A 23,673-nucleotide genomic window follows, 5' to 3' on the forward strand; every position below is an offset into this window, starting at 1 on the left:
AAAATTCGGGATTGAGGATAGAGTCCTGAGTCTTGCCCCTGGAGACCTCTCTTTAGTGGACAGGTATAATCATCCAGGGCTTCCCAAGCGGCTCAGTGATAAAGAATCCGCCTGCCAGTGTTCGAGATGTGGGCTCGTTCCCTGAGTTGAGAAGATCTCTTGGAGTAGAAAATGGCAACCCACTCCAGTATTCATGTCTGGGAAATTCCATGGACAGAGGAGCCTGGCAGGCTACTATTCATGGGGTTGCAAAAGACTCAGACACAACTGAACAACAAAAACAGTCATCCAACCAGGTAGAAGGCCAATTAATAAAACTATCCTGCAACCCATATTTCTCTATTTTGATAGCATGAAATTTTTAAAGTTATATTACTGCCAAGTGTATAGAAAACAATTTGACTACACCTGCCATATTTTTTCTTACCCAGTTGTCTGTTAACTCTAACCAAGTTAAAAGAAATAGTCTGCCAGCTTATTTTTAATTCAATGCTTTCTTACTGATGCCTTGTAAACCTTGACTCTAAGTGCAACAATATCAATTTTGCAAAGTCTATTGTAAATCTTACCCAATCTTCTCAGTAATAAAAGAAATGTAAATTTTAAAAGAAGTAGTAATGCATCTTTTACCAACAAACTGTTCAGAGTTTGTGGTACTTTCTGGTGTTGTTGAGACTACAGAGATCTCAGACTTTCATTCAGCCAAAGGTGGCCTCTCTTGATGGCAACCTGGCAGAAATATCAAAAGGCTTGAAAATGTAGATTTGCTTTGTCCCAATATTTCCTCTTCTGGTAGTCTATCCACAGGTCATCATGGATATAGACAAAGATATAGCTACCAGTATGTTTACCCAGCATGTTTATAATAGGGGATAAAAGATATCATGAGAAAAAAATCCAAACAGAAGATTTGTGAAATGCATATCTATACAATGGAATAACAGACAATGACTTAAAATGATGTTGCAAATTTTTAATATCCTAGAAAGATGGGCACAACTGGGGGGAAAAGGCAAAACAGAATACCTAATAAAATCCTATTTTGTGTGTAAGCATATGTGTGCATACACACAAGTGACTAAACTGTATATCTCAAAATAGGCAGATTAGTTGTCTATGGATGATGAAGTTAAAGGAATTTTTACTATTCAATTTGAAAACCTATGTTTTCTAAATATTATTCAATGCCTATGTATTTTATTAGGAGAAATAGCAATTACTGCTGCTGCTGCTGCTAAGTTGCTTCAGTTGTGTCCGACTCTGTGTGACCCCATAGACAGCAGCCCACCAGGCTCCCCCATCCCTGGGATTCTCAAGGCAAGAACACTGGAGTGGGTAGCCATTTCCTTCTCCAATGCCTGAAAGTGAAAAATGAAAGTGAAGTCGCTCAGTTGTGTCCGACTCTTAGCGACCCCATGGACTGCAGCCTACCAGGCTCCTGCATCCATGGGATTTTCCAGGCAAGAGTACTGGAGTGGGGTGCCATTGCCTTCTCCGAGCAATTACTAGCCACTGTCTATTGCGCATGTATGCTAAGTCACTTCAGTCATGTTCAACTCTTTGCAACCCTGTGGGCTGTAGCCTGCCAGGTTCCTCTGTCCTAGGGATTCTCCAGGCAAGAATACTGGAGTGGGTTGCCATGCCCTCCTCCAGGGTATCTTTCCAACCCAGGCATCAAACCCACATCTCTTATGTCTCCTGCACTGGCATGCATGCGTGCTAAATCACTTCAGTCATGTCCAACTCTGCGACCTTATGGACTGTAGTCTGCCAGGCTCCTCTGTCCATGAGATTCTTTAGGCAAGAATACTGAGGTGGGTTGCCATGCCCTCTTCCAGGGGATCTTCCCAACCCAGGGATGGAACCCAGCATCTCTTAAGTCTACCTCCATTGGCAGGTGGGTTCTTTACCACTACTGCCATCTGGGAAGCCCCACTGTCTATTATAAACATTGTCTATTTCCACAGGCATGGCTGAAACTAACAGAATGCAAGTGACCTATTCCTCTTTTTCTCCCCTTACTCTCCATGGTATTTTTTTAATGCTTATAATAAATTTATTTGTAATAGCCAAGAACTGTAAAAACCAAAGGCCCATCATGAGGCAATGGACTAACTCATTACAGCATATCCATACAACAGAATACTTCTGTTTTAAGAAAGAATGAACTATTGCTACAACATGGATGATGCATATTTTTGCAATAACATGGATGAATCTCAAGATAATTATGCTGAGTTAAAATAAGCCATACCAAAAATAAATTCATATTGTATGATTTCATCTATATAAAATTCTGAAAATGCAAATAAATCTATAGTGATAGGGTGTAGATCACTTGTTGCTTAGGGAAAATGGATAGAGAGGAACAAGTTAAGGACATGAGGAAATTTTGGAGGTGATGGATATGTTCATTGTATTCATTATCTCCATGGTATTTTGCTCTAAATTTCTTACAGTCCTTTCATATCCTGCTTCAGATATACCTTAATAGGATTTTACTTCCTTCCTAAAAAGAAGAGCTTTTGAATTCTGAGATTGGATTTTATATCTCTATATATCTGGGCTTCCCTGGTGGCTCAGATGGTAAAAAATCCACCTGCAGTGCAGGAGACATGGGTTCTACCCCTGGGTTGGGAAGATTCCACCAGAGAAGGAACAGCTACCTAATCCAGTATTCTTGCCTGGAGAATCCCATGCACAGAGCCTCGCCCGCTACAATCCATGGGGTTGCAAAGAGTCAGACATGACTGAACAATTTTCACTCACACTCACTCATCTCTACATACCTCCACTACCATGAAGTAAATTATCATATGAGAGAAGATACATTAAAAGTTCAGATTAAATGGGGACAGACATTTTTTCAAGAGAAAAATCCTTTGGTAGTGTCTATGGTATCATGGGTGTTTGACATCCAAACCTGTTTCAGGGGGCTCAGCTTTCTGGAAAGAAGAGGGTTAAGTAGATCTGAAGTAGGGGGTTTCTAGACTGATAAAGAGGAGAGGAAAAGGAAGAGGCTCTGGTGGCGAGCTATTTCCCACCTCTTAATGAGCCTCCCAGCATAACTGTTTGATAGCCCTCTACAGCTCCTGCCTCCAGACAGGTGAGCCACAGGCACTGGCTTCTTCCTGCCTCAAGTGTTTCTTGCTCAGTCGATCAGTTGTGTACAACTCTCTGCAACCTCATGGTTTCCAGAATCATTCCATTGGTAAAGCTATTAACCGGGGATACAACTTCTATGCATGTGCAATAAATATCCACATCCCCTCGTTTCAGAGGGAGCTCCTATCAACCCAGAAAGAAAGCTACACAGTGAGTGTCTTATGACCAAGTACTTCAACTCCCAAAAGATCTCTTTTACTGTAGCTGACCTCTCTTCCATGTTCCCAGCTAAAATTTTTTAAAATTCTTGTTCTAATTAATATTTTTCCAGGCACCTTTTTTTCTATTTCAGGCATCCTTATAAAAATAAGACTCTAGTTCTAAGAGCAGGCATTTGGACCTTTCTGGCAGGGACTCCTGCCCTGGGCAAGCACACTTGATGATCACACGGTACACGGTCCCTTCTCTCATGACCATCTGCTAGACTGGCTCTCTGCCCACTCACAAGCTCACTGAATTGTTTCACTAAGACACAGGTGCCAGGCTAGCATGGGTCTAAATGAGCAGCCCACATAATACAGCAAAATGCTCCTCTCCCCTTCAGAAAGCTCCTTACCCACGACTGCCTTAAAGGAGTGTCACCACATGGCTTCTGAAGCTTGATTAAAGCCAGAGACATGAGGAACTCAAAGAAAATATTGTAAGAATCAAACCCCGAGAGATGAGGGGGTCCCAGATCAGAGCAGCAGTAGCCCTGCCAGCTATGGTGCAGGTAGAGGTGTGGGGTGGACAAGGATCGTACAACGCTGGAAGGAAAGACGCCATTCCCACCCCCAACTCTGAATGTATTTAAAATCAAGGGAAGGAATACGAGTTGTGTGTGTGACTGCCTTACAGCAGAAAGAAGAGAAAGTACCGTGGGAGTTAAAGCCAAAGACATGTGTGTGACCCCGCGCTGCCCCTTGATGAGACGTTCAGGCCGCCTCTGAACCTGTGTCCTTAACATTGCCTTTTATGATCCACCCTTGGAGGTCACAACATGTGACTTCCACATATTCTATAGGTAGAAGTAATTACAAAGCTCTACCCCCACTGATTCATGGAGAAATGTCAACAACGAATTATAAGGCGACCATGAGGGATGAGATAAATATTCTCCATCTTTAGAAAAATACAATCTTCCACACCATACAAGGTTGATATGAGGATTAAATTAAATCATTCACATTCATTTTATAAGCTTTAAAGTGCTCTATAAATGTCATTTTTATTACAATAGTAATAATAAAATGTTATGTCTTTTATTTCAACTTACCACAGGAAGTGATTTCTAAAAATGGGGTTAAATGGGCATACTGAACTTTAAGGGGGAGCTAAAGGGGCTTCCCTGGTGGCTCAGTGGTAAAGAATCCACCTGCCAATGCAGGAGACACAGGTTCAATCCCTGGTCTAGGAAGATACCACATGCCACACAGCAACTAAGCCCACAGGCCATAGATATTGAGCTTGTGCTCTAGAGCCTGGGAGCAACCACTGAAGCCCGAGCACACGAGAGCCCATGCTCCGCAAAAGAAGAGGCCACTGAAATGAGAAACCCGCACACGACAACTGAAGAGCAGCCCCTACTCAACACAACTAGAGAAAAGTCCACTCGGGAAGGAAGACTTGGCACAGCCAAAAATAAATAAACAAATAAAAAAGGTTTTTTAACTAGAGGGAGTTAAGGTCATAGTAATAGCACAGAAGGCATCTTTACTGAAAGACCAGTGGTACATTATTTATACCAAAATATTAAAAGAAACATTTATACATTTCATTAGTCCCTTTTCTTAAAAAAAAAAAAAACTTGCCTGGCCTTAATTATACTTTTTCCTTTATTGCAATTTAATAGAATCCAAATACAAGTCTTAGATTTGCTGCTAAATCAACAGGACACATATGAGGAAGTTGACTTACTTGAGAGTCCAAATAACCTTTAAAGTTTCTGTAAGTTACAGAAAGCTGGGCGTCTCTGAGTCATTTGGATTTTCCTTGCATTAAAATTTTAAGGCAATATTTACACTTGTCCAAAAATTCTAGTTTTCTTTTCTTTTTTTTTTTTTTTGGAATGACTAGTGTAATAAATCCTCACGAATCCATCGATTAAAGAATAATCAACACATGGCCAATCTCATCTCATCTGTATCATTCTCTTGTCCCATCTCCATTTTTTATACAGTAGGTCATTGTTGTTTATTTATTTTAAATATAGCAGTGCATACACATCAATCCCAAACTCCCTAACTATCCCTCTCCACCCATGTAACCAAGAGTTCATTCTCTAAGTCTATGAGTCTGTTTCTGTTTTGTAGATAACATTTTGTATCATTTTTGTAGATTCCTCATATAAGCAATATCACAAAATATTTCCCTTTATCTGACTTACTTCATTCAGAATGACAATTTCTACATCCATCCCTATTTCTGCAAATGGCATTCAGTTCAGTTCAGTCGCTCAGTTGTGTCCAGCTCTTTGCAGTCCCATGGACTCCAGCACACCAAGCTTCCCTGTTCATCACCAACTTCCAGAGCTTGCTCAAACTCATGTCCATCATGTCGGTGATGTCCTCCAACCATCTCATCCTCTGTCGTCTATCCCCTTCTCCTCCCACCTTCGATCTTTCCCAGCAGCAGGGTCTTTTCAAATGAGTCAGTTCTCCACATCAGGTGGCCAAAGTATTGGAGTTTCAGCTTCACCATCAGTCCTTCCAATGAATATTCAGCACTGATTTCCTTTAGGATTGACTGACTTGATCTCCTTGCAGTCCTAGGGACTCTCAAGAGTCTTCTCCAACACCACAGTTCAAAAGCATCGATTCTTCGGTGCTCAGCTTTTTTTATAGTCCAACTTTCATACCCATACATGACTACTGGAAAAACCATAGCTTTGACTAGATGGACCTTTGTTGGCAAAGTAATGTTTCTGCTTCCAATATGGTGTCTAGGTTGGTCATAGCTTTCCTTCGAAGGAGCAAGCATCTTTTAATTTCATGGCTTCAGTCACCATCTGCAATGATTTTGGAGCCCAAGAAAATAAAGTTTGTCACTTTTTCCATTGTTTCCCCATATACTTGCCATGAAGAGATGGAACCAGATCCATGATCTTCGTTTTTTGAATGTTGAGTTTTAAGCCAGCTTTTTCACTCTCCTCTTTCACTTTCATCTCCAAGAGGCTCTTCACTTTCTGCCATAAGGGTGGTGTCATCTGCATATGTGAGGTTATTGATATTTCTCCCGGCAATCTTCATTCCAGCTTGTGCTTCTTCCAGCCCACTGTTTCTCATGATATACTCTGCCTATAAGTTAAATAAGCAGGGTGACAATAGACAGCCTTGATGTACTCCTTTACCAATTTGGAACCAGTCTGTTGTTCCATGTCTGGTTCTAACTGTTGCTTGTTGATCTGCATACAGATTTCTCAGGAGGCAGGTAAGGTGGTCTGGTATTCCCTTCTCTTTCAGAATTTTCCACAGTTTGTTGTGATCTACACAGTGAAAGGCTTTGTCATAATCAATGAAGCAGAAGTTGATGTTTTTCTGGAATTCTCTTGCTTTTTCTATGATCCAATGGATGTTAGGAATTGGCATTAGTTCATTATTTTTGATGGTTGAGTAATTTTCCATTGTATATATGGACCACAACTTCTTTATCCATTCCTCTGTTGATGGATATTTAGACTGCTTCCATGTCTTGGTTATAGAGAAATTCCCATTTTCAACTTACAAGTGTCCTTAATGGACGAGTGGCAACAGAGAGACTAAAAATGGTGAAAGAAACAAGAGAGAAATACTGCCTGTGCCCAAATATTCCTTGGGTAGATGGATGAGAAGAGGAAGGTTTCCATAGCTCAGGGTTCAGGTCCTACATAAGGTAAATCCTATAGAATGGACTGGTCAAGAGCCTGGGGTCCCATTAAGTGCACCTAATGAAAGGAAGTTGGGAATCTAATCCATACCTGAGACCCAATATCCTCAAATTATTCTTCTGTTCCCTAGGCAGACTCCCCATCCCAGCCCCCTCAACAAGATAAGTATCAGAAACATACAGGTTTCCTGAGCTATAATTTTAGGCTGTCGTCATTGTTAGCATCGAGAACTCTGCCTATCAGCTGTTAGTAATCAAAATGACTCAGGTGGTATTTCTAAGTGAAAACAAGCATGCTTCACAAAAGCATGACTTTTGCTTCACAAACGTCAACGTATGCAACCATTTCTGTACAAAAATAGCATATATATATGAATATATATATTTATTCATTAAATACTTGTCCACTGGCTAAAATGCTTTCATGTGCCCAGAACATGTCTCTAGAGGACATGTAACAAACTAGAGGCAGTTGTGGCCTCTGGCCAGGGGAACTGGGGGGCTAGGAGGGAGGAGGCAGGAGGGGGACTTTATTTTCACTAAATCTTCTTTTGTGGTGGTTTAATTGCTGTCATGTCTGATTCTTTTCAACCCCATAGACTATAGCCCACCAGGCTCCCCTGTCCATGGGGTTCTCCAGGCAAGAATACTGGAGTGGGTTGCCACTTCATTCTCCAAGGGATCTTCACAACCCAAGGATCAAATCTGGGTCTCCTGCATTTCAGGATTCTTTACTGACTGAGCCACCAGTACCTTCCAGATTTTGTACTATGTACATATATTACCTATGTTTTAAATTGTTGGAAGTTACTCTGGAATGACTTGTGACCAGTGTGGTTACTGCGCCACCAGAAATTCCAGATTTTGTACTATGTACACACAATATCTATTTTTTAAATTGTTGGAAGTTATTCCGGGATGACTTGTGACTGGTGTGGTTGCACGTGCACTAGCACAGGCTCCCTGGCAGGACAAAGAACCCCGGGCTTTTCATGCCATAGTTTTTGCTCACAGTTTTGCACTGGTTCCTACTTAAAGTGCATCATAAAAAGTAGTAATATAAGAAGTTTTTAATTTGTCTTAGCCTGGGATCTTCTGAAAACAGAACCTAAAACAAAGGCCTAAGTGTAAGCAGTTGAATTGGGAGTGATCCTAGGTTACAGAATGCAGGTGAGGGCCGCTAAAGACAGGAGAAGAAGCCAGTCCCAGGACGGGCTCCTAGTTGGCTACCCCTTGGGCCGCTCTTCTCCTTGACCAGGTGGGGATGTATAAGAAGCCTCATGAAAGGCAGGTAAGAACTGGGCTGGGAGACAAGAGGAGGAAGTAGTTAATCATCAGCTCTCATCCTCACGGGTCAGGGTTTGTCCCAGTGGGGGTTCCTGTACCTGCAGATGGACACTTCTAAGGGTTTGTACTGCAAGGAGATCCAACCAGTCCATCCTAAAGGAGACCAGTCCTGGGTGTTCATTGGAAGGACGATGCTGAAGCTGAAACTCCAATACTTTGGCCACCTGATGTGGAGAACTGACTCATTTGAAAAGACCCTGCTGCTGGGAGGGACTGGAGGCAGGAGGAGAAGGGGAAGACAGAGGATGAGATGGCTGGATGCCATCACCGACTCGATGGACATGAGTTTGAGTGAACTCCGGGAGTTGGTGATGGACAGGGAGGCCTGGCGTGCTGTGATTCATGGGGTCGCAAGGAGTCGGGCACGATTGAGCGACTGAACTGAACTGAAGTGTTTCCAAAGATTTTCTAAGATTTTTCCACCTGAAGATGTCAGAGAAACCCCAGACAGGAAGCAAGAGGTGCTCACTGCACAGGCCTGAGGTGAGACACAGTTGAGATGTACCCAAATGAGGCTAGCTGATGCCTACTCAGTGCTGGTCACCTCAGCACTGGCTAGAATCAGAGGGAAGCCAGAGAAGTGCCCAATACATTTATAAGAACCTCCTCCTTTGACAAATTTTGTATTATTTTCACGTCTCTGGCCAAAAAATAGAATTAATTTTATACTTCTATATAAGAATTTAATATATTAAAATAGTCAATTGCTCATATACATGAAGAATATTTCTGGAAGTGTCCTCAAAAATATTTACACTAGTATTTCCATGGAAGAGAATTTAGGTCAAGGAAGATTTGTACTACATATCTTGTTGTATCTTGAATTTTGAGTCATGAGAATGTATTATCTATATTATCCATTAAAAACAAAATTAGTTTTAAAAGATGATAAATATAAGACACATAAAATTAAAATATCCTATTTTAGAAATTTTTCAAAGTAGTCAAAAAACAAAAAATACAGACTATTTATTAAAAATGGAAATCTGAATATATGTTTACCCCCACTCTATCTGAAACCCTATAAAATGAGAGTAAAGAGATATTTTTAAACCAAGGAAACCAAGGCAGCAAAAGATAATAGAACATTAATAAAATTTTGGAAGCTAAAGAGTGGATGGATAAATGATAACTGACCTAGTGGACTAGAGAAAGCAGAAACCTAGGTCAGCAGAGGGAGAAACCAAAATGTACACAGATTTGCATCACAGCACTGCAGACAGACTCAGGAAGTGGAGGGACTGATATACCAATGAAAGTACAGTTAAGAGGGGCTAAAATCAGGATAGTGGGTTTAAGTCAGTGTAGGAAGAAGGTTACCTTGGATTCCCCTCTCATTCCATGCAGCTAGGGCTGCCCTCTCCCATCCCAGTAGAAGAATAGAGAGGATAAACTGGAGGGACTGTCTGCTCTGAGGGACACAGGGCAGAGTTGGGGACAGAAACATCTATTAAAAATGGGGGACTAAGTCTATATACTTCCTCCATTCAGCTCCCACTTAAAAAAAAAAAGAAATCTAGGGAGGAAAGGAGCATAAAAACAAAAGTGAAACTGTACAAAGATGATTTTTACATAAAAGCTTCACTCAGTACGATAATCTCCAGGTCCATCCATGTTGCTGCAAATGGCATTCTTTCATTCTTTTTTATGGCTGAGTAGTATTCCAGTGTATACACATACCACATCTTCTTTATCCATTCCTCCATCAACAGACATGTAGGTTGCCTTCACATCTTGACTACCATATGTAAATAGTGCTGCAATGAACACAGGGGTGCATATATCTTTCCCAATTATAGTTTCCTCCAGATAAATGCCTAGTTTTATGTATTCTGATACTTTAAGATAGATTTTTATATACAAGTAAATCGCTGCAGATGGTGACTGCAGCCATGAAATTAAAAGACGCTTACTCCTTGGAAGAAAAGTTATGACCAACCTAGATAGCATATTCAAAAGCAGAGACATTACTTTGCCAACAAAGGTCCGTCTAGTCAAGGCTATGGTTTTTCCAGTGGTCATGTATGGATGTGAGAGTTGGACTGTGAAGAAACCTGAGCCCTGAAGAATTGATGTTTTTGAACTGTGACCTTGGACAAGACTCTTGAGAGTCCCTTGGACTGCAAGGAGATCCAACCAGTCCATTCTGAAGGAGGTCAGCCCTGGGATTTCTTTGGAAGAAATGATGCTAAAGCTGAAACTCCAGTACTTTGGCCACCTCATGAGAAGAGTTGACTCATTGGAAAAGACTCTGATGCTGGGAGGGATTGGGGGCAGGAGGAGAAGGGGACAACAGAGGATGAGATGGCTGGATGGCATCACTGACTCGACGGACGTGAGTCTGAGTGAACTCCAGCAGTTGGTGATGGACAGGGAGGCCTGGCGTGCTGCGATTCATGGGATTGCAAAGAGTCAGATATGACTGAGCGACTGAACTGAACTGAACTGAAATATATATTCACAACCTCAAGTCAAAAGTAACATGCTAGTTATTTATCAATAAATCCTTCTGTCACATAATTCATTTGAAGTAAATTTATATACATGTACCACATATAAGGTGACACTAGAGGTAAAGAACCTGCCTGCCAATGCAAGAGACGTAAGAGACTGGGGTTCAGTTCCTGAGTGGGGAAGATTCCCTGGAGAAGCACATGGCAACCCACTCCAGTATTCTTCCCTGGAGAATCCCACAGACAGAGGAGCCTGGCGGGCTATAGTCCATAGAGTTGCAAAGATTTGGACACGACTGAAGCAACTTAGCACATACCACATACAAAGATGTCAAAATGTTTGTTTACATAACACAGTCATTAGGACTGAATTATAAATGAACTTTGTAATCTAAGCTTAAATAATATACCTTCTAAATTAAATTTTTACTTAAAACTGTTTCTGTAGACTATCCATGTAATAAAAACAAAAAAATAAAGTTATTAAATGGATTTGTCAAATGATAAGTGACTGTGAAAGGAATTCATAAGTCAAAGTATTCAAGAGACAGTGGTTTATAGGATTAGTGTTGGGCATTCCAGAGACCTGCCACTATGTGCTGGATGCATTCTGAAAGCCCCTTAACAACACCAAAGTCTTTCTGTTTACCATTACAGTCATGTGCAGTCAGTCAGAACTGCATTCTGGTTAAACTCTCTAAGCTTCAGTTTCTACATTTATAAAACGAGAGCTCCTTCCCAAGATTGTTTGTCCCAGTAAGTGAATGATGTGGCTAACAGTGATTAGGCATGTGATCAGCATTCAATAAATTACAGATGCTTGTGTGTGTAACACTTACAATAGATACATATCCCCAGAAGAAACACACTAACTCAAATTCTCATCATGGTCTAATTAACTGAAATCACAACTTCCCTGAGAAGAAAGAAAACAAAGTTAAAAGAAGAAGATACTACTCAACAAGCTCAAAAGTGAAGACAAAACAGGGCAAAGACATAGTCTTCCCTAAAGAATATTTAGGATAAACAAAGTATCTGCCAATAACAGAAATGCACTTGCCCCTGTCTGAACTAACACACACCTGAAGACCTCATACCTGGAAAGCAGTCAGATAGAGTAAGACAAAAGAAGGAAAGACTGAATCAGAACCAACATCCAGAAGGTTGCTACCATGTAACCAAACACAATCACTTACTAAAATACAATTAACCAGAATCACAGAGCCACAACATGGCGGCAGCTGAGAGGGACCCAGGAGCCCACCTAAGGAGCTCCAACAACAGTGCAAAAGGCAAAATAAAAAGCCCAGGTGATCTACCCAAGGTCACACCTGATTAGAGGCAGAGGCTAAATCTGAATTCGAATTTCCGGTTCATTGCCCCTTCTTGTTTAAAAAAAGAAAAAAGTTTATGTGTAGGCAGGGAGGAAGCAGGCAGTGGTGTGGGACAGCTTCTGGAGTATACAAAGAAAAGGTTGCTAACCCTGCAAACAGCACGTGCGTGGCTGGCAATAAGGGCCAAGGTTGACAAGGCAGAAAGTCTTTCCCCTAAGAATGAAAACATTCTACGTTCTTCCTCCTACAGGAGGCAGAGTAAGACAGCCCTGCTTTCTAAAATGACCACTGCTTTCAGAGATGTTTTCCACATACCCTTCAGAATGGAAATCAGCCCAGATCCCTTCCTCGGAAGAGTTAAGCACAGAAGCATCACTCGAATGGAGTGAGCAGCTTGCAGAATGGCTGCAATGAGTTGGTTCCCTCGTAAATAGATTGAACATTATCGCTCTGCTTCATACCCTCAAAGGAACTCGGTCCCGTGAATGGAATGGTATATTATAACTGGCATAAAATAGGCCACCACTTTAGTTACAACACAGGATTGTCCAAATAAACAAGCATTAATCATGCACATTATGTGGAGCATAATGCTTCAGAGAGCTTCTGCAAACAGCTCCAAATGAACTCAACCAAATTATACCATCTGACAGCTGTTCTGTGACCTGTGGGAAATGAGTTGGTGGTCTCAGTCCAGTTCCTAGTGGACAGGTGTCCAAAGCACAAAAACTACCCTCACAATTGGGCCTAATTAGCAACCTGGTTGTTGCAGCCGCAGTAAAACCTGGAGCCCATATCTGCGCCGTGTTGTCGGAAGCCCAGCTCGACATCGGGTAGCACACGCCGATGGCTTAGTGCACGAACGCTCGCATGGCGCCTGCACACAATGTCATTGCTTCAGGAGAAACAGAACTGGGTCCAGGACTGGCTCTCTGCCTCTCGCCTCACTCCCCCAAGCCGAAGATGTCAGAGACGGGCACTGCTTTAATCCAGGCAATGAACATGCTTGTAACACTTACAGGTTACGAACTCGCACCTTTCACGAGAGCAGTAGACATCTATCACACCAAAACTCAGATTTCACTGGATTCCCAACCATTCCTCCAAATCTTCCCCTTCACCTCATTGCCTTCATTGAATCCTGCCTGCTTCTGAGGACACAGTGTCCCCTGCAGCCCTCCCAAGTGTGCCATTGTTGGTCTCCAAGAACACAGCTCAGCACCAAGGATGGGGAAGGGTTCTCCTCGTTCCTGAATGTCACTTCCAAAGGCATTTCTCCCCAAACCTTGCAAACTCCGACACCCAAGGTATTCAGCTCTACCCCTACCAACTGGCCTTCTACCCAGTCCTCTTGTTCAGAAGCTTAGAGCCTTCCTCTCTGAACCTCTCTTCTGAAATCACCAATGGTGGTTTCAACACCCACTTGGGTGAACCACAGACACTCTGGCTCCTCAGCCACATACTCCCATAGCTGTTCTCCAGGCTTTGTCATTACCAGATAGGGCACCACCTCTAGAAGTCAAAATTCAAATAGTACTCTCTTGGACCACAAGTGGTCATTTCTAGCTCCTTCTGTTACAGTGGCCTTCTCCACGACTCTTCCAGAGCATGCAGACCAATCCACTGATGCACACCTTTCCCACTATTCTTTGACTCCCCTTCCTTGCTTTTTTTCTCATGTCATTGATGCCTCTCTCTTATTGGTGCCTCACATTCCCTCATTCTTTACATCCAATCTAACATTAAGTCTTGTCAACTTTATCTTTGCACTATATTCACTCATGCAGTTCTTACTCACCATTCTATCCCAACTTCTGGCTCACAATATAGACTCAATATAATAGTATAAATCAACTATACTTCAATAAAGCATGTTTCCAGAACAACAAAAGGATTGATTCCATTTATATACCATTTTAGAAAATACTTGGGCTTCCCTGGTAGCTCAGACGATAAAGAATCTGCCTGCGATGCAGGAGACCTGGGTTCAATCCCTGGGTTGGGAAGGTCCCCTGAAAGGGAACCCACTCCAGTATTCCTGCCTGGAGAATCCCCATGGACAGAGGAGCCTGACAGGTTACAGTCCATGGGGTCACAAAGAATTGGAGACGACTGAGTGACTTTCAGTTTCACTTCTAGAAAATACAAAATTACAGGACAGAAATTATCTACCAGAGTCTGAGAGAAGTGGTATAGCACTGACTACACAAAAGGCATGAAGAAATTTTTGAGAAAGATGGAAGTATTGTACGTATCTTAAACGTATTATACAACTGTATATTTGTTAAAACTTGTCAAACTATACATCTAAATGGTGAATTTTACTGTAAACTCTTTAAAATCGATTTTTTTTTACAATTCATTAGTTTTACATTTCCATAATAAAATCATGTTTAAAACGAATGCCAGTATCATGCAAATGCTCCTCAGCTTCTATTTGTAACAAACCATATACTTAGACTGCAAATGCAAGGATGCAAGGCAAAGCAAGGCACAGATTGGGAGCATATGTTACAAAACACATTCTGATGAAGGACTTGTGCTAGAATATTACATATAAAGAATTTTGCCACTCGAGTATGACAGACATATGTTTCATATGTCATCCATGTTTCATAAGTATATACATATATGTATATGTGTATATGAAATCTTAAATGTTGCCCTAACGAAGTTTCATGGAGCAAGAAAAGTCTACCAGAAAGCTTTTGCTAAACTGAGATTTTAGTTTCAATAGCTTCTTTCTTCAAACAATAATTCATGATATCCCAAATAATTCCAAGCTTACCCCCAGTCCTTATTCAAGAGCTATTAAGAGAAAACCTTTCATTTTTATAAAATTTTTATAAAATTCATTTGGATACCTAGTCATCTTGAGCTATACAAAAAAAAGGAAAAGAAGGATATAGATTATATTATATATATAATTTGCAATCTGCCCCCAAATTTCCACACCTAGAATGACACCTTATATACAAGAGCTACTTGGTTGCTTGCATTTTTCCTAAAAACATGAATCCTATTGGGCATATAAAGGCAAGTCATAAAGCAAATCTGAGAAATACCCTGTTATTAATATGCTCTGAAGAATTAAGTCTGATAAACATGTGCTTGAATCAAAAGGTGCCCACTTTCTTGAAGATATATGTAGTATCTGTAATTTTATCTTAGTGCAAAATCATATAACTGTGTCAGTGTAAATAATATCATGCCCTTTCATAATCTTATAGAACTGTCTGTAAGATTACCAGGGCCATCACATACAGCTGTGTCGGTTGCATACTCAACAAAAGCATGCAGCCCGGGGGGTGAAGATGTGCTTTGAAATCCAGTCCTTACTCTGTTGCAAACCTTGTGTCATCACTGATGGGAAGTGACACCTCTTTTCCTAATTATCCTCCTAAATAGGAGCCTTTATATAATTTGTGAACTCAGAGGATACACCTTTTTTTAACACACACAAAGATACCATGAATACTTGGAAGAGGTCCTAAGGAACATTACCCTATCTTAAAAAAAATAAAATCTCAGAATAACCACCCATGCTAAGAATTAAATACTCCAAGTTCTTCTCCATTCTTTCAATATATCATATATAGAATATCTCTGAAAAATATAGGTAGAAGGGAATATTAATTTTGCTTTTAAAAATGACTGAATTTAAATTGCCATGTATATAATCTATATCATTACAGTCATTAGTTAATAAACAAACAAAAATCCCTCTAATACATACAAAATTCAATTCTTATATTAAGATTTTCCCATCTTCCCTAAGGATGGTCAATTTTTACTGTTCTCACTGAGCTCTGAAAACCTGATCATCCTGTGTATACAGCAAAAAAAAAAAAAAAAAGGCTGAAAATAACAAAAGAAGATCATATAGAGAATTCACAGCCAATTGTAATTGACAGTACATTTTGCTTAGGGATACCAGATAAAAATATTCTAAACATATGCCACAACTCTCATCCAGCCTTCAGCAACCATGACAATAACTTCTAAAATCTTTTCTTCCTGATGCATCTATAAACAATTAGCATCTCTTTGTTAAACACTAATTGCTCTTCTTACACAGCTGTGCCACTGTACAGCTCAAGAAAGAAGGCCTGTGTTAAGACAGTTATTAATAAAATAGTGCCATAACAAAATGAAAGGGCCTAGGGAGTTCAAGAAAAACTGGTCTCCCTAACATCCTTGGGAAACTCAAACCATAGACTACATCTTAAATGCTGAGTTTCTCTTTGATATAAATCCTTTAATATAAATATAAATCTTAAATATAAATCATTTTCTCTTTAAGTCCATATTGGGAGACACAAGAACATAGAGATTGACCTCCTACACTGTTTGTGGGAATATAAATTGATGCAGCCACTATGGAAAACAGTATGGAGTTTCCTTAAAAACTAAAAATAGAGTTGCCATATGATCCAGCAATCCCACTCCTGGGCATATATCCAGACAAAACTATAATTCAAAAAGATACATGCATCCCAATGCTCACTGCAGCACTATTTACCGTAGCCAAGATATGGAAACAATCTAAATGTCCATCAACAGATAACTGGATAAAGATCCGGTACATTTATACAATGGAATACTACTTAGTCATTAAAAAGAACAAAACAATGCCATTTGCAACAACACGAATACAACTGGAGATAATCATACTAAGTGCAGTAAGCCAAAAGAGAAAGACAAATACCATATCATATCAACCACTTATATGTGGAATCTAAAATACGACACAAATGGTCTTACCTAAGAAACAGAAACAGACTCACAGACATAAAGAACAGACTCTTGGTGGCCAAGGGGGAGGAGCTGTGGGATGGGTTGGGCATTTGGGATTAGCAGATGTAAACGATTAAATATAGAATAGATAAGCAACAAGCCCCTACTGTACAGCACAGGGAACTATATTCTATATCCTGTGATAAGCTATAAAGGAAAAGAATATTAAAAGAATGTATAAACATGTATAACTGAATCACTTTGCTGTGCAGCAAAAATTAATACAACATTGTTAAGTCAACTATACTTCACTAAAATAAATTTAAAAAAACAAAAAGAATGTAGACATTGAGAACATGGCCTTTTGAGTTAGATTACATGGGTTTGAATTCCATTCCAGCTTTTCAACTGACAATTCTGTGACTGGGGCACATTACTCAACCTTTCTGGGCTTCAGTTTCCTCATCTGTAAAATGGGGCTAGTGAAAATTCATAACACTTTGAAGATTACATCTTAACACCTGTAAAGAGCTCAGAAAAGTGCCTTGCATATAGCAAATGCTCAGTATACATTAGATAAACAATATGTCCCTATTTTTTAATTTTGGGGGTGCTGCAAGGGCTTTTCTCTAGTTGCAGCAAGCAGAGGTTACTCTCTAGTTGCAGTGCGTGGACTTGCTGTGGTGGTGTCTTCTCTTGTTGCAGAGCACAGGCTCTAGCTGTGCAGGCTTCAGTAGCTGCAGCCTGTGGGCTCTGCAGCTGTGACGGCGGGCTTAATTGCCCCACGGCACGTGGAACCTTCCCAGAACAAGGATCAAACTCATATCCCCTGCATTGGCAGGTGGATTATTGACCACTGGACTACCAGAGAAGTCCTGTTTGTTATTATTTATTGATGTATACCTTCCCTTTACCAATTTGTTTGATTTTTTTTTTTTTTTTTTGCTTTTCAAATTTTTTAACTCACACTTGCAATCTACCCACATCCTTAGTTACTGGCAAAGCTGAGGACCAATTTTAAAGTTCACACAAACTACTCATTAGTATTTCAATATCACAATGGCTAAAGCAAACGAAAACAATTGGAGGAGGGGAATAGTTGCTAAGGGCTAGCAAAATTCATTGAAAATCTCAAGTCAGTTCTAAATCTTCAGAGTTTTTCACCCTTCAAAGTGATAACAATACAGAATGACAACATTTCCATCCCTTTCTACTTGAGAAACTCCAAAAACTGTTTGTCCCAGAAATATCTTGACATGTTAGAAGTTTTCAGCTTCAGGAAATGAAATGTTCTACAGTAGAGGATTGAGATCTCTGCAAATCTGACATGAAATTACTTCACTTAGCACAGAAGAGAAATACTCTTAAAGAAGAAAAGCCTGAGATGAAGCCCCTGTATATTTTAACCCACATTTAGTCTCTATCTGTATGTCCCTCAATCATGAAACTTATTCGACAAATTCAGTAACCAACAATATAATTTCCACACTGAATCACTCAAGCTACCTCTGTGTGCTAGTAACTAAATCCCTGACCAATAGTGGATTAACAGGAAACATATTTAATTTTTCACAGAAAGACTGTAAGTAGGTAGCTTATTCCTTTCTCACTTTCTGCCATCCTCAGCAGGCATATCCAGCCTCAGGTTTGCTGCCTCATTGCCACAAGGTGGCCGCCTCCACTCCAAATCATGTATTCACATGTGTGCTAAGTCGCTTCAGTCGTGTCCAACTCTGTACAACCCTATAGACGGTAGCCTGCCAGGCTCCTCTATCCATAGGATTCTCCAGGCAAAAGTACTGGATTGGGTTGCCATTTCCTCCCCCAGGGGATCTTCCTGGACCAGGGATCAAACTTGGGTCTCTTAGTCTCCTGCAGTGGCAGGCAGGTTCTTTACCACTAGCACCACCTGGGAAGCCCACAAAGTGGCATATTCTAAAAAAGGAGAGAGAAGAAGGAGCTTCCCCTTTGGCATTGCTCTATCTTTTCAAGTAACACCCCTCACCTCAGCCCAATAGATTTGACCAGAACTGCATCATATGGCCACTCTCTGCTGCAAGGAAATGTGGGAAAGTAAACTCCTGGTATTCTGTCTTTTTCTTGAGACAAGGTAAAGAAAACTGGCTATTGAATAGGCAATAGCAGCATCTTCCACACATACCCATAATGTTGTTTCACTGATTTTCCTTCTAGAAAATTCTTAATCATCCTTGAGGGTTTATTCCTTAGTCATCTGACACTTCTACATACATGTGTACATAAATGTGTCCCACATTGCACTGTGATTGTCATTAGTGCTGTTTCCCTACCACATGGTGAGCTTCTGGAATGGGAAACATATATGGTAACTACTGTAAACCACATGTCTATGAGAATACGGTTAAAAAAATAATTAGATGCAATTATTTAAGCTATGATGATAAACCCAGTCCCAAATGATCATACATATATTGTGCTAGATTAAGCAGTATATAAAATCACCAAATAATTCTCTGAAAGACATGAAAGAAACTAGATGTAATTTAGTTTGATTGTGTTGATGATCACCTAGGTAATTAGAGGGAGTGGATGGAGGAGACTGGCTATGATTCACAGGTTGTTGGAGGTGGGTAGTGAGTACATAGGGATTCGTTATAATATTCTATTTACTTTTTTGTATGTTTGAAATCACCTACAGTGAAATATTTTTAAATGCTTTCCTAATTCAAAATATTAGGAAATTTTTTAAAAAACAGCAACAATTTAACTAACTGCCCTAGTTCACTAATACCTAATTTCTATATATAGTATGTGTGATACTATATTGAGTATGGCTTAGGGCCCTGGTAACACCCACGACATAGGGTAAAAGAATCCACCTGCCAATGCAGGAGACTTGGTAGACTCAGGTTCGAGTCCTGGGTCAGGAAGATCCCCTGGAGAAAGAAATGGCAACCTACTCCAGTATCCTTGCCTGGAAAATCTAATGGACAGAAGAGCCTGGCAGGCTACCATCCAGGGGGTTGCAAAGAGTTGAACATGACTGAGCAGACATACTTGCATACCTAGTTCACTAAGAATAGAAATGAGACAAGACTGGGCAAGACAAGGTGCTATATGGAATTTGCCCAGCAGCCTATAAGTAGAAACGTATTCCATTACAGTTATGGAGGTTTAAAGTCCAAAACCAAGGTGTCAGCTGGTTTGGTTTCTCCTGAAGCCTGCCCCCTTAGCTTGAAGGTGATGCCTTCCTGCTATGTTCTCACACCTTCTTTCCTCTGTGTGTGCATTCCTGACATCTCTCCCAGTGTCCAAACTTCCTCTTCTAATAAAGACACCAGTCAGATGAGATGAAGGCTCACGCTAATGACCTCATTTTTACTTTAATCATGTCTTCAAAGCTTTACCCCCTCATGGACACATTATGATGTTTTAGGGGCTGTGGCTTCAACATACGGCTCTGAGGGGAACACAATTCAGCCCATAACAGCTCCCATACTCAGCAATCCTACATCATGAACTAACATTCTGGGTATTTGTCTGACAAGTCAGCCTCACTCCACAAAGCTGGAAGAAAAAGTCAGGCATTACGACAGGACAAGGGTGATGGAATGCTTCACTGCAATTAGCTCCCTACAGATTCCAGGCTTCCGAGAAATCAAACCAGGTCTAAAAGATATTCCACCTGGAAGAAAACAAGACTTTCCCATGGAGAAGGGTTAGAAAGGAAAGTCTCACAAATTGTGGCATACAGTTTCCCATCCAAACCCAATGAACCTGCCAGAACTTGGGTAACAAATGTCTTTGCTTGAAGCACCTTATCCCATGCAGAGAATGGAGGCATGCAGACAAAACACATCTTTGCCTGCAACCTAGGCTGCAAATAGTCAATACAAACCCCTCTGTGTACCATCTGCATGAACAGAGAGAGACACAGGACACTTCCTGCCATGAGAAACAACACAGCTTACCCTCCAGCACCCCACAAGCCCCCAAATGGCCCCCACACATGTTCTCTCCATCTGGATTCTCTGCCAACATCTTGTTCAAGGGTTCAGCCAGAACGAGCAGGGCATTCTGTTCACAGGTGGTTTGGTTTGTCCCATTCCAAATGGTCTAGGCACCTAAACAAAACACAGCACTCTATCCTCTCATACCCTCTCTCTCCCATCAGTCTGCCAATGAGAGTCAATTCGTGGTGGTTTAATTAAGCTGGCACTGTTTTGCCACCTTAAATGAGGTTACATTTCCCAGGACACACTCCCCAAAGTCCCCCAATCCCCTATCCTTTATGACAACTTACTTTACTCCAAGGTCTTGGCTAAGCTGGCATCTACACTGTCGGCTACAAACCAACTGAATTTGCCTGTCAGACCTGCCTGGTGCTTACCTTCGCATATCAGCTGAAATGAGAGGAAGACTTCTCCGAAGCAACAATGCACAAATTTGTACATCCATGTGATGACCCGTCCAGCCTTGTTCAACACCTGCTTTCAGATATACTAATTCTTAGATTTTCCTTAGTAGCACTTATTGCCACCAAAGGATTCTTGGTCCTGCATTCATCAGACTGACATAAGCTACACATCCTCCCTTCATAAGGCCACTGGCACTCCTGTAGCCAATAAGACCCCCACCATTTTGCATCCCCACTTTCCCCCAGACACCTAGTCCAAAATGACCCCACCAAGTAATATCTTTTTTTTAATAAAGTACTTTTTTTTTATGGTGCCACTCAACTTGTAGGATCTTAGTTACTCAAAGCACAGAGTCCTAACCACTGGACTGCCAGCGAATTCCCCCCCACCAAGTAATATCTTGAAAAAGCTAATATGCAAGGGAAATTTGCAATATGCACTGGAAATTTGCAATATGCACTGAAAAAAAAAATTGCAATATGCAGAGGGTCTCCAGGACACATGGGGAAAAGGAAGAGACCTGAAGGCTGCAATACTGGAGAGAGCCACCAATAGCCCAGTAGTTCTAATGAGGGGAGAAAAGAAAGAGTTCCATGGGAGAGACAATGGGTGACGAACCTGGGAACCCTCCACAGAGGTGTGAGACAGAAGATGGCCTTATCCCCAACTTCCCCAACCACCCTTTGCTCTCAGGACATTTCCCCTCATGCTGTCCAGATTTCAGCACAGAGGCCTGAGCGTAAGGAACCTCAACTTTGACTGGGGGAGTGATGGGCCAAGGCAAAGGACACTGTGGGAAGCCACTACACACCTTCAAAGGACCTGCACTTTGAAATCAGGCAAATTTGGTTTCCATCCCAGATTCTTCTACTTGCTATCTCTATAGATTTGGGCAAATTACTTAACTTCCCTGAACCTTCATGTTCTTACATGTAAAAGGGATAATGACGCCAAAGGGTTACTTGAAGGATGAAATGAGATATGTATTAGATAAAGGACCTGCCACATGATATGGTTCAATAAATGTTTTCCCTTCTAGAAAGTCTCCTGACAGCCAAGACAAAAAGGGAATAATTATGACATTCTTTCATTATCTAATAACCTGTTACTACCTAATGTCCTGTTACTATCTAATAACAAGACTATATCAGTATCTCAGAAGAGACAAACTTTCCTTTAATACTAGAACCCTGAGATAAATCATTAGGTTAAAATGTATTAAATTAAGTAAGACATTTAGTTCTCCTGTCTGCCACATTCCAGTAACTATGGAGTTTTTAATAACTGTAGAATATAACCAAAAGCTCAGGGGGTTGGGGAAATGTAGCCATTTGTCTTTTGCAGCCTTCTTTGGTTCTAAGTGTCAACACCATCAGTGTAATATAATGCACCGAAACTAAGATACGGTCCAGCTGTTCAATTTCTTACATTAAGACCCTGTGTGACTTCCATAATTATCAACTATGGTTCTGAATTGTGGTTACACAGTCCCCACCCCAGTTCAAACAAATCAGATTCTCTGGGGGTTGAACCTAGGCATCAGTCTATTCTAAATCTCCCTGGATAATTCTAATGTGCTGCCAGATTTGAGAACTTCTGGTCTACAATATCAGCAGAAAGGTGGTTGTGGAAGTCCCTGGGAGAAAGAGAAGACTGCTGCCACCTGACATAGGGGTTGCCATGGAAGCAGGTTCCAAAACTGGAACCAAGTTCACAGCAGAAGGAGATTCAGAAGGACTTGGGCAAAAGGAGACATATACTGAGAAGTTAACAGATTACAGAAACACCTTTCTTGCTTTTTTACTGAAATAAATGTAAAAAGCTGGCTTCAACTCAACATTCAAAAAATTAACATCATGGCATCTAGTCCCATCACTTAATGGCAAATAGATGGGGAAACAATGGAAGCAGTGACAGATTTTATTTTCTTGGGCTCCAAAATTACTGCAGACAGTGACTGCAGCCATGAAATTAAAAGACACTTACTCCTTGGAAGGAAAGCTATGACAAACCTAGACAGCATATTAAAAAGAAAAGATATCATTTTGCTGACAAAGGTTCATACAGGCAAAGCTATGATTTTTCCAATAGTCGTATGGATGTGAGAGTTGGATCATAAAGAAGGCTGAGAGCTGAAGAATTTTTGCTTTCAAACTATGGTGCTAGATAAGACTCTTGAGAGTCCTTTGGACTGCAAGGAGATCAAATCAGTCAATCTTTAAGGAAATCAATCCTGAATATTCATTGGAAGGACTGATGCTGAAGCTGAAGCTCCAATACGTTGGCCACCTGATGCGAAGAGACAACTCACTAGAAAAGACCCTGATACTGGGGAAGATTGAAGGCAAGAGAAGGGGGCAACAGAGGAAGAGATGGTTAGATGGTATCACCAACTCA

Source organism: Capricornis sumatraensis, chromosome 13 (assembly GCF_032405125.1).
Source record: "Capricornis sumatraensis isolate serow.1 chromosome 13, serow.2, whole genome shotgun sequence".
Lineage (NCBI taxonomy): Eukaryota > Metazoa > Chordata > Mammalia > Artiodactyla > Bovidae > Capricornis > Capricornis sumatraensis.